Genomic DNA, 12,421 nt, shown 5'->3' on the forward strand with positions numbered 1-12,421 from the left:
GAGGGAATTGAATTAAAATCCGGCCCGTCATGCCTCGGATAAATTCGAATTAATTAAGCGGTTTCGGCCTAGACTTTCGAGCCGTTCGTTTTTTCCGTTTCTCATTCTCACCCGCTCTCGCTGCTTCGCTTCACCGTCGACCTTGTGTCTCTCCCGCCCCTTTGCCCTCCCTCCCTCCCTCCCCCTCCCCACTTCAGCCCGATCTGTCTTTCTCCTTTTCAATTTTTTGTTTTTCACTTGGAGGCTCCGTGGCAACTTAAGCGCGGGAGCCATTCCGGTAGCTGATGGGTTAATTGAGAGCCGAACTAGCCCTCAGACACAAAAGGGCTTTCATGGACCAACGAGGCTGCGATGCCGGATAATGCTCCGCGATATCCCTTGTTGCCTCTCGCCGTTTAATATCGGCGGCGAGCCTCGATTTTTGATCGGCTCCGCTATTATCTATTCAGCCACATTAACGCGTTTAAATATCGCTTGCAAACGCTTTTAGATCTTAATTGAATTATATATATAGTGCACTTACAAATTTTTTTTTTTATACATTATTACGATTAATCGAATACAGCATTAACGTATTAATTGTCGTATAAACTTTTTTTGCATTTAATCTTACACACTTTCGAGGCTTGTGATCTGCTGCTTTTTATATTAATTCCTAGGATGTTTCGATTAGAAACTAATGCCTTTGTGCAATCGTTAAATGGTAACATTTGCAACGCGTAGCTGGAAGCTGCAATAACAGTATGAATATTTCATCTCGTCACGCGGCCCTCGATGCCAGGACCCCTTTCAAATGGACCCTGATCCGACCTTCTTGGGTCATCGACGCCCTTTAATTGTTTTCGGAATCGTTTCGTATCGCCACGTTCTTGAGGCCTGGTTCGACGCCACTTGAATCTCGCTGTTTCCGCAGCTTGCCGCAGCATCCAGTAACGAGATGTCGCCGAATCAGGTTCGTGGACCAGTTTTGGCGTAATGTTTTTCTTTCTTTTTTTTTTTTCTTCCCCCTGTAGCGCGGACTTGGACGACGGTCAGTGGACGTGGCGGTTAAGTAACTGGTTCGTTAGAATGTTTATTTGCTTATGGCTCTTTTGTCGGGACTGCGACTAATGTTATGACGACCTGTTATCGTCCCCAGTTTCTCCGCGCCGCATATGTCCCGATGTGGGCACGGGGGGACGCCTTTCAACGATCCTCGCGTTCTCCCTCTTTAAAGTTCCACGTTCGTTTCCTTAAAGCCGAGCGAAAAAGCGACGCGAAATTTAATCACAATTGATACGATACCGGGCGACTCTTGCGATCGTTATCGCGAATTATTTGACAGAATCACTCGGCTATTTAAAACGAGGGTAATTGCGCAATTGCGTTTGATTGTATTTCTCGTGTCTGCGATATCGCGCCTAACCAACTGTTTTTATTATCGCTTTAGTCAATTATTTGTACTAATCAAGATCCTTTTAGTGATTCAGCACTTACGTGCCGCGATCTCCCATAATTATCGGTACGTACGTCAAATCAAGAGAATTACATACTCCTTCGGCTTTATCTTACTGATGATTCATCTTAAATTATGGACAACACTTCCACGCGTCTTAAGTGATTGCCTGATAGGATTTCGCACCTCCGGTAAATCATAAGGATTTGCATACCCGCCGCGGTCGCTCGCGCGCCGCTACCGATGCTTCCTGGCGTACCTTTTGAATTTTACTCGAAAAGGAGCGCCTAGTGATATCCGCTTCTCGGCGTTCAATGAGCGCGAGGATTGGATCATTAGTCAGTTCGTGTCTAACGGGCGTATCGAGGAACGCGCTCGCATTAGAGGACGGGATGAAGACGTTTCGGGTAGTGGAAACCCCTTTCATCAATTATATCGTCGACGTGCGGGACAGTAGCCGTTCATTAAAAGCGTATATACGCTGCTGCTCGTTGCACGAAGAAAAATACGCTAACGATACCGCTCGTGAACGTGTTCTGAATGCCGCTCGCGTTCGCGCGCTTCACCTTGTGTATTCGTAATCCCCCCGGCTCTGCGTCTGATTCCCGGGTACGAACGCGGCCGTCTCGGGAATAATGCAAAGTGTGGAGTCACCCTGCGGATGGTAGTCGCACACAGGTATCGCTTCTGCTTCTTATTTATATAAATGACCAGCGCATAACTCGGAGCACCCGGCGGAGGACTAACGCGCGCGCCTGTTTCCACGACGGCCACGTACACGCGTACGCGCGTACACGTACGCTTACGGCCTCCGCGTGTTGACTCGATGATAAATTAATTGCGACGCAGAACTAATGTCACGGTTAACGGCGAGATTTCACTTCGCCACCTTTCGCAATCTATTTCCAACCGCGGAGCGAAGTAACGCCGCGGGTCTTTTCGTTTCCCTCGCTAGACGCGTGACGGGCGTCGCACTTTATTATATTTCGCCGAGGGAAGAGATACCTCCGCGATTAGGGCGGCGGGCTGTTGTGATTTTTGGGAGCGACGATTTTAAATTTGTCGCCTGTTTGGAATGTCCGTACACGCCACTGGCGACCGGTCGCTCGTAAGTTTAAACGACGTGGCGGATGGATCGGTTATGGTGTTCATTGTTGACTCGTCATGGCTTTCAAGGGGTGCCTTCCTGCTTGAAAGGACCATAACTTGTCACGTGGAGCCCTTGGACTACCGTGGCTCGAGGACTGCGTCCATCTCTTTTGCTCGGCTAATTGAAGACGGCATGTTTTAAATGCGCGTTGTCAAATTATAGAAAAAAAAAAAAAAAAAGAAATTAATCCTGCAATAAGACGGCGGTATTGTACTTCGCGATAAATTCGGATTTTTTGCAAAATGTAAAATTGCGAATTTGCGGAAATGGCGTAAATAATTTTTTAGCATTATCTACTTTTTTTTTCGTTTTTTTTCAAATGTATATTCTCCGGTATTATCGTATATTTTAATATCGTTTTGTTACGTGTCTTTATTCTAAAGGATTCTCTTTCCGCGGTGATGCTCGAAGGTTTCGTTTTTTCATCGTATGTATCCACCCTCAAAATAATAGGTCGCTGAACCATAGGGCTTGGTTAACCCCATTTACTTTTCATTCCCGAAGAAGAAAACCCCGTGTTTCTTTTGTCGAAAACAATCATGCCGTCGTCGCACATAAATGTATATCGCGGTTCGATGGGGATAGCTTCGAGACGATTCAGTGTTTCTCATTCGGCCACAGAAAAAAATATATTATATTTGCGTCATCAATTTTTTAAATATACCCTCTAGTTATTCTTTTTCTATATAAAGAATATTAATATTTTATATTAAATTAATAGATAGATAAAAATATGTTGGCGCAGCAAGTACATAAATTAAAATTAAAAAAAGGGAACGGCGGCAATTTTTATTTCAATTACGGCGCGATGCAGATTACAGTTTCCGAAAAAATGAGCCGCGTTCGTAATGTATCCATCTTTTTTCCACTTTATATCCAGACTCCAGGCGCGACTCATGATCGAGTCGATTGTAATCAGAGCCCATCGAAAATCATCCAGGATCTGGCTGGGTGTATGGCTGGTAACCGATGAATATTAACCAGCAAACAGCGGTGCGCCGACCGCCGCCAGAACGAAGCGCAGCCGTGCCGGTGGGACGGGCGCGGGGGTTGGGACCGAGGGGGCGAGAGTGGACCGCGTTAGAGTAGCGAGTACCGGGAGTAGGAGGGTACATATTCATGACGTTAACGAGCCTCCGTCGAACGTTTAATTCCGCCAACCGCCTGAGTTGGGTTAGGGTAACTCGCTCGGCAAACACGAGCCCTAACTAACCGTGCATCTCTCAGTCCTGTGCTGCTGCCTTCTCCCTCTCACCCTCTCGCTCGTGGATTCTGTTCCTCCAGCCTCTCTCTTTCTCTCTTTCTCTCCTTCTGTTCGTGACTGCGTTTCTTCGCTTCTGGCCTCTGTCCTCTGTTTGTCTTTCCACACCGTGAAAGAACGACTCGCGCGCGCCCGCTTGCTTGTCACGCTGATGAATGCAGGTATTCCGGAAGTTCGTGCGAACAGCATCACCAGTCATCGTCTCTAATCAGCGATTTCGGATAATTAAGCACCTTGAAGGTGTATTGCGAATATTCTAAATTATCTAGGTACAATGCACTTGATGCGAATTAGTCACTGATTCATCGATAGAAAATAGAGATAACGCGATGCAATCGCGGTTTATTATTATCTACTGCAATTTTACGTGTTCATAATTGTTGGCTTGTAAGACTGAGATGCGTAGCATCGAGCTCGAACCGTGAAAACGTTGCGTCCAGCTTGCGCGCGATGATGAGACAATTTGTTTCCTGCAGATGATTACATACATGTATATTAATCTGTTACATTGCGTTATATTACGTACGCGCGTGTATGTTAGAATCAGGCATGACGATCCGTGTAACTTTGGCTCGAAACATAATCCGGCGTGATAAACGCGACTGCGAAACGAGCGAAAGAGTCGAATCGCGGGGTTAATACGTTTTGCATCGATCAGTCACGTTCCGCACTCGATACTGCGGAACACCAACGCAAACAACGCCGGGGTGACCCAACGCGGTTAACGCGCGAGCTGGCAGCAATCGCGGAGCTGAAAAGGGGCGCCACCCCGCATTACATTCCAGCGATCGGATATCTGGAGCCCGGCTTCTCCCGAGACGTCTTACTTATAATATCGTGAGTCCGGTCGTGCCTCGGGTTAACGTGTTACCGAAGTGACTTGCGACTTGGTAATTTCATCCCCGGTGTGGTGCCTCTCTTTCCGCTCAATTTTTTTTTTTTTTTTTTTTTTTTTACTCCCGGCCCACTACCTCCATCGCCATCATCATCATCGCCATCGTCATCATCATCATCATTATTATCATCAGCATCACCATCATCATCATTATTATTATCATCGCTGTCGTCGTCGTCGTCGTCTTCTTGGTTGTGTTCGTTGTCATTCTCGTAGACGAGACGGCGGAACGTCTTCACCAACACATCTCGGGTTGTCTACGCGGGAGGAGCGGGGGAGGAGGGCAGAACCGTGGTGCCGTGTTTGCCTACAAACAATCCTCTTCAACGTAACCTCGGTCTCTCATATGCATTTCCTCCTGCCGTCTGCGTCGCTCGCGACGCGATCCATCCTTGTTCTCGAGATAGAGCCGGTGTTAATCCGGCGCTGGGATAGACGTCTCGGAATGCATTTTCCCACGTGAGCGCGCATCCTCTCACCGACTCATTGTTCCCGACGACGATTGCCGATTCGACTGGATTACGCCCGGCGCAATTGGATGGAGGTTCCTCGGCGTATTCTCACGAGATAAAGACGCGCCCGACCTTTCCTCGATCCTCGATCTGTCGCGCGGGAGTAGGAGGGGAGGGGGGGGGAGGGAAAGATTTTACAAGCCTCTTCGCGGATTATGCGCGTTTCGTTCTGGTAAGCGTAGGTGTAACAGCAACCTGACCCAGCCGTTTTAATGCGGATCAACATTGAATTCGTGTGTCGATGGAGATGCAGCAGATATCTAGGATGCATTTTGACAGGCCGACCTTTTGTTTTACTCGACGGGACGATGATAATGATGACCGAGGCTTTTTTCGGGGCGCGCAGGCTGCACCCCGTCGTCGTTTATAGCGGTATCCTCGTTCGAATACAATATGAGACGATCTAGCGTACATCACCCGCGGCTGGTGTTAGTGGCGCCAGAGATAATCCTCGCGATAGTTTCCCCTCTTTCTTCCCTCACGTCAATCAGGATTGGATTCGGTTTAGAGCTCTCTATAGCTAAACCAGTCAGATCAGAGGTGCTCAAACGGAATCGAATAGCCGCGACACGGAAATAGCTCGGAATCCTGCTTTCATTGTTTTAAAAATTTATCCCGACACACGTCGGATAAGCGTTCCCGTCGCTCTCGTCCGCGCCGTACTCCTCGCCGTCAGCGAAACGTACCTGCTAATCGTGAGGCGCGCGACGTTACGCGGACACGTTGTTACAAATTATTACGCTCCGCGAAGATATCTATTTATATCGTCTCGATTCTCGAGCCGCGTCATAGCAATCGGAAATCAAAGTCGCAGCGTGACGCATAAGATCGCGCCGAGCTGTCCGCGATAACTTGACGAATGAGAGCTCGGTGAGTGCCGAATATAATATAAATTATTTCTCCCCGCGTGCTCTCCGCGTAATATACTCATAGACCAGATGTTCGCAATTCATATTTAATCGCGTTTCCCGGCACGCATCCGTACGATTAAATGGCAAACAATCTAAATGCCATAATCCGAACGTCCTTCAGGCACATGGCACCGGGCGTACCTCCGGTTCGTTACGCTCGCGTCCTCCGCGGCGGTTCTTCTTGCGGAAAAGTCGCGAGCACGCATACTCGCTTGAGCGGCCAGGTCTGGCGTGGCGGAGGGTACTTAATGGCTATTTAATTCCTAATCCAGCCGCGCCGCCGGCGCTACTTTCACGGTAATCTGTAGCCCGTTGCCATCTTCCTCGAAAACAGAAATACGGCAAAGACGGTCTAATCCACCGCATCTGGGATTCATGAATCCCTCTGGCTCCTCCGCCACCGCCGCCGCCACCGTCTCGTCCTTCTCATCCTCCGCCGCCTTCCTCCTCCTGCTTACTCTTCCTCCTACTTCCTCGTCGTCCGCGAGAGCAACGGCGAGAACTCCCTACCCGCCTATCCCGGTCTACCCAATCGGCCGGCGGCTCCCACTCTTCCACTTTGTAGAGAGCTACTTCCATATTTACATGGGAGGTAGTCGCAAAAGCGAAGTTAGCGCGGCTAAGCTGATTTAAGCATTCGTTATTATAATTCTTGGGGAAGCACGGAGCTAACCCCGCCGAGAGAAGAGAGCTCTGTACTCCCAACTTTTGTCGTCGCGGCCGGGCCGCGGTGCAACTCCGGCAAGATCTCGATTTGCAAAAGGTCGACCCGCGGTGTTCTTCGGCACCGTTAATTTAGTATGCGAATTAGCTTAGACTTCCATCCCGTGACTCTTTATTTATACCGCGGTTTATTACCGCCGTGATGCACCGCGCGTTGCGGAGATCTCCGCGCCGAAGACGATTCGCTTAATTAAGTTCTAGGAAGAGCGATATGGGCGCTCGTCGTTGATCCCACAATTCAAATCGTTCGCTTCATTACTCATGTAGAAGACGGACAGAAACGAAATTAATAAACCGCTATATGACGTGTTTCACGACACGAATACGAATCGCAATATGTGCTCTCGTATCATTTTTTGACGAATTTTTATTATTTTATAATACGTATAATATTCCGTACTAATAACTTCTTATATATTTTTTTTAATAACAACTTTTTTAATAAAAAATTTTTTTTTTTAATTATTAACTAATTAATTCAAAGCCTCGCGGATAAAAAAAATGTCGAGAAAATATTTTTGAAATCATTATCGTAGACGTCGCGCGCGTTTTGAAACCGCCGAACTCGACATAGTGATGATTTTTTGATGAATCTCGTCGTTAGATGCTTTCGTGGTAATTAGTAGCACCTTTCACCTTATTCCGTCTCCTCGGTTCGCGCTCCGCACCTTGCGTTGCCCGAGCGCGATAATTAAGTTCGGTCCTCTTAGCACGCGCTCGCTTCTAGCCTAAAGGTATCCATGTCCCGGCGTGGCTCCGGTCTTCCCAACTTCGAAATCCATCGCGCGCGATTAATTTCCGCGGTCCTCTGGGCGAATTTCAGGCCCCGCGATCGCCTTCGCCGCCTCGTCCGTCCGTACTCTTAATTAATAACCGAGGCAGCTGCCTTGACACGCTGACGTCATTACCGATCTCTTTTTTTCTCTCTTTTTTTTTTTTTTCTTTTTCGCTCTCTCGCTCTCTTTCTCTTACGGCGCGGGGTTTTTTTTCTGCTCCCTCGCCCCGACCTTCCCTGAGATATCGTCGATATACATCATCAGCACCACCAACTTGGAAACTCTTAATGAAGCCGTGCACCGGCCGTGGCCATGCCGAGTCCGCGTTCGGGGTCCGAGACGCGGAGATCGGGATGATCGTTGTCGTTGAGACGAATGCAGCTCGCACCGTGAAATTCGCAAAACAAATGCCGCTCGTTGATGCCTCTGCTGGGCTGCTATCGGCCGCGGTAACCACGTTTCTCTTTAGGGTAAAGGAACTCGCTGGAGCGTGGCTCTCTCGAATGCGAGTCTGTGGATGTGCAGTAATGGCGATAATGATGATGGTGATAGAGGCTTTATGGGTCTTCAGAAAAACTGACGGCGAAGTGCACGTGAAAACGTATGGAGCGTGGTTAAGCGGACTTGATGTTGGATGCCCGGCTTGTTGCCAAGTTAAAGCGATTGCCCGGTATCTGGCGAGGCTGCAATCGCAAGCTGTCATTGCAAAATGTCATTAATGATTAAAGGAAATATTTGCGTATATTCTGACGTTAACGCCTGGCCGCGCATTTCCAATAAAGAATCGCGACTTGTACGGTAAAGCGACGGAGCCGCGGGACTTGTGATAATGACACGTATAACGCGTTAATTTAAAAATCGAGAAGATAAACGTTGTGGCGTAATCAGAGGCCAAATATCTCATCAGAGCGCACCGCAAGAGGCGTCCGCAGACCGGCGTCAGGGATATCCACCTCTCGAGTGGTGCGTTTTGTCGGTATCGCCGGGCCGCTATACGTGTAAGCTTAGGCACGCCGGGGCTCGATAACGGATGGCCGGTCGTTACGGTAAATGTCTCACTCGGGGCTCCGAACGACCGACGGAGACCACTGGGATAATGATATTATTACGGCCATCTTGATTCTCCTGGGCCACACTATCATCATACGTCACCCGTTGCGCGCGCGGTCGCGCTGAATCCACGCCGTATTACGGGCATATATTTCCTGGCGTGTCCTGGCGCGGGCAGTTGCTTTTTGCCGCGCGGTTACAAAGTATGATGATCCCGGCGCGGACGTGCCTGTTGATGAAATCGTCAGGACGCCCGGCACCTGATCGCGGCCGCGGCCCGACTTTAATATCGACGAGGGGCCCGGTGCCAGAACCAAATGCTCGATTTCTTCGCGCGAGATGAAGCAATTTGCGCGCGGCGCGGTCGCCGCAACGGTCCCCGCACCGCCGTTTGTGCCGCCGCCGCGGTCGGCCGTGTCCGATCGTTTGGGACGAGCGTAATTGATTAGCTACTTAATTCGGAGATGAATTCCTACGGTCGTCGTGCGGGCGCTACGTTCCGTTTGATTACCAGGGAAACCGAGGGTTCGCTGGTCTAATGATCCGTGAACGGCAATCTTCGTCGGTTGCGTGCATTCGCGGAAAGCTCGCAAATTTTAAGAGAAACCGCGAGAAGATGACACCGAGGCGAAAGCCGGAGGCTGCGGCCGCGGTATCCTAAAGGATCACGAGCGATAATTTACTTGCGCGAGAAAACCGACGCGACGAGTGTGAACGTACGTGGACACGGGAGCGATATAATTTCTGATCGCCGACGGATACGGGACGTACGTGTCTAAGGAAATGACCGCGTAAGAGGCTATTTTAATCTCATCGCGTATGTAGACGCGCTCTCGTTCACGCGATCGGGCAATTTAACACTCCGAAAAAACGCGAGGGAGCTTCCCGAGAGAAACGACCAGAGAAAGAGAGAGGCGAGAGATAGGATCCCCTATCCTCGTGTAGTTTCAAATCCACGGATCAGAAGGCACGTGCCTTCCGCGCGCGTAATTATCCGCACGAAGTGCATGCGTCAAGGACTCTCCTATAACGCTCTTCACGTTCGCATGCGAATGTGGGTCAGCCTGTTTATCAATCATTCCTTAATATAGCATCGCATCCCCCTCCTTTTGTCCGCCTCCTCTATGCATAGAAACTCCACGCGAAGATGCATTGACGACTGTATAAGCGTCTATTGTCGGTATTATTACATTTCTATATGGATACCTCGGCAACGCTAATAATACTTCGCATCGCCTACCTGTCTTGCGCTGCTGTTGTAAAAGACGTTACGTGCAGAGAGGCATAATTATTGAACAATGCGTAATTTAGCGGTATAAATATTTCACGTTCCCTCAAATAAGAATCTTTAGTAATACGATTAAAAAAAAAAAAAAAAAAAGAAAAGAAAAATCTATTTTATTCTATTATCGTTAATTAGAATTTTTGAGAAACGGGATTAATTATGAGGATAATAAATCAGTCGGTCGTGATTGAATCAAGCGAGATTTAAGATGTTTTCAGTCGGATTTAACGAACAGTTATAAATAGCGGCGGCAGGCAAGGCCGATCTCTGGATCTTAGCCTCTGGGCTAACAATATCTTCGGAATATATTTAACCAATTGGCGCACTCTGATGACGGATGCGATTGATTCACCGCGCGGTAATTGATATCAGCGTTCGCGGGTTAGTAATGACGCGTGACGTAAGTCCCTTTCATCGCGTTGCACGTTTAACGGGGATGCAGTCGGCGGACGCTTTTAGCGCGTCAGGACAAAAGCCGAAGAGGCGACGAATTAACAAGCGGAGGTTGCCGCGGCTCGGCCGCGTTGTCCATCGTAGAATCGGAATTCAAGAAGAGCGCAACGCGCCGGACAGAGACGGAACGAAAGACGGAAAGCGGACGGAGAGAGCCCCTCGAAGGAGAGAGAGAGGAGGCAGACGTAGCCGGCCGTCAGCCTCAGCATCCTGTCTGATGAATTACTCTTCGCCGATCAGTAGTTCTCATTCGTTCGCTCTTTCGACACCGCGAAAGTTTTTTTTTTTATTCCACGACACGGTCAGCATTTTGTCCCCGTTGAGAATCTCTGCCCGCCGTTGATGAGGATTACCGGAGCTCTCCGATATTGTACTTCTCGTAGCGATTTCTCTCCCAGATTGTAGGTACTATATCCCGTACACATTCTGCGTGTTGTTCCTTTTGCGAACAGCCGCTTAGACGTATCGATAATCAGCGTGGCGTGATACAAGAACTGATATCAATAAGAGGATTAAGCTTGAAAAATAAAGACGATATTATTATTTTATTTTCTCCGCCGCGTATTAACGAATTGAAACTACAATTATATATATATATATATAATTAATTTATTATTAGTAGCATTATCATTCTTTTTCTTTAAGCGATAATGTAAGTTTTAATTATTTTAAATTTTTCTGTGAAATTATTTTAATCGATATCAGACACCGTACAGCGCACGCGACAACATAATTAAAGGCTAATCGGTCGGGCGGCCTCGCGCGACTTTGATGTTATGACTCCCACATTCCTCCGTAGAACGAACAGACAACACACAAGTACTTGTAGCTCCGTACCCCCCGTGGCCGAGATAAGATAATAAAGATTCTGCATCTGTTTTTTTTTTTTTAATAGGGAGGATTATTTAACTGGCTCGACAAACGGGCGCGATTCAATAATTGCGAGATTGCGTCGCTTTCGTGCCGCTTTGTCGGCCTGTCCGTCGCAGACATTTCGATAGATCATAATAGATCGGGACACGTTCAGAGAGCCACTGCGATCTCCCGATCAGGATCACCGGAGATGTCAGTCATCCTTTTGTTCCCCGATACCGCGTCTTTCCTATATCCTGTTTCAGGGCTCGCCGTGCAAACTCCCCGGGCACGCCGCCATCATCGTCGTCGACGAATGACGGCGTATAATGGGTCGGTGCAGCGTCGACCGACTCGGGTAGTGCGCGCATCGGGGGAGGAACTTGCCGATTAACTCATCTACCGCGGGCATTGTTGCCCTCAATGAGAGGACACCGGTCGCGTTTATTGTGGGTATCGCGTTATTATACTAACCTAGTCGCCTTTGTGCGACGATATAAGTTTTCCGGCGGCCGGCTCCCACGTTGGCCGATTTCCGAGACCGAATTCGTCAGCGCCCGTCTCGCAGAAGCCGCAGTAATTTCACTGCCGCAGAATCACTTGAATTAATGGAGTTAATTGTGTAAATAATTCGCGCGCTAAAATACTCATTAATCATACATCGGTCTCGCAATTCACGGGCGAGCTTGGATTAATAACATATCGGACTTCTTGGTACACTGCATCGCGTTCGCTCGAAATTATTTTATCGCTATAATCGTTGCCGTGGCTGCCGCCCCGACAACAGGTGATTGCGAAGGAACACGCGGGAATTTAATAAATATTACGTTACGTTAGAGAAAATTCGTATACCTTTCATTGTACATTAGAAAGTAATCTATGCCTTCTCTCTTGTATAAATTGCAGGTAGCCGGCGCGATAATCTGCGACGTATAGGCATCGAGGTGTCATCAGAGAGATTTTAATCGTGTGCTATTAATGTCGCGTTAAGAACGAGGGAGACGAGAGGGATCAGCGCGGAACTGGCAGAAGACGACACCTCCCGAGGAACACGGACGTTTCATCGTGCGTGGTGAGTACCTTACCAAAATTATTTTACCTTAAATTAAAATAAATAA

This window comes from Cardiocondyla obscurior, linkage group LG19 (genome assembly GCF_019399895.1).
Source record: "Cardiocondyla obscurior isolate alpha-2009 linkage group LG19, Cobs3.1, whole genome shotgun sequence".
Classification (NCBI taxonomy): Eukaryota; Metazoa; Arthropoda; class Insecta; order Hymenoptera; family Formicidae; genus Cardiocondyla; species Cardiocondyla obscurior.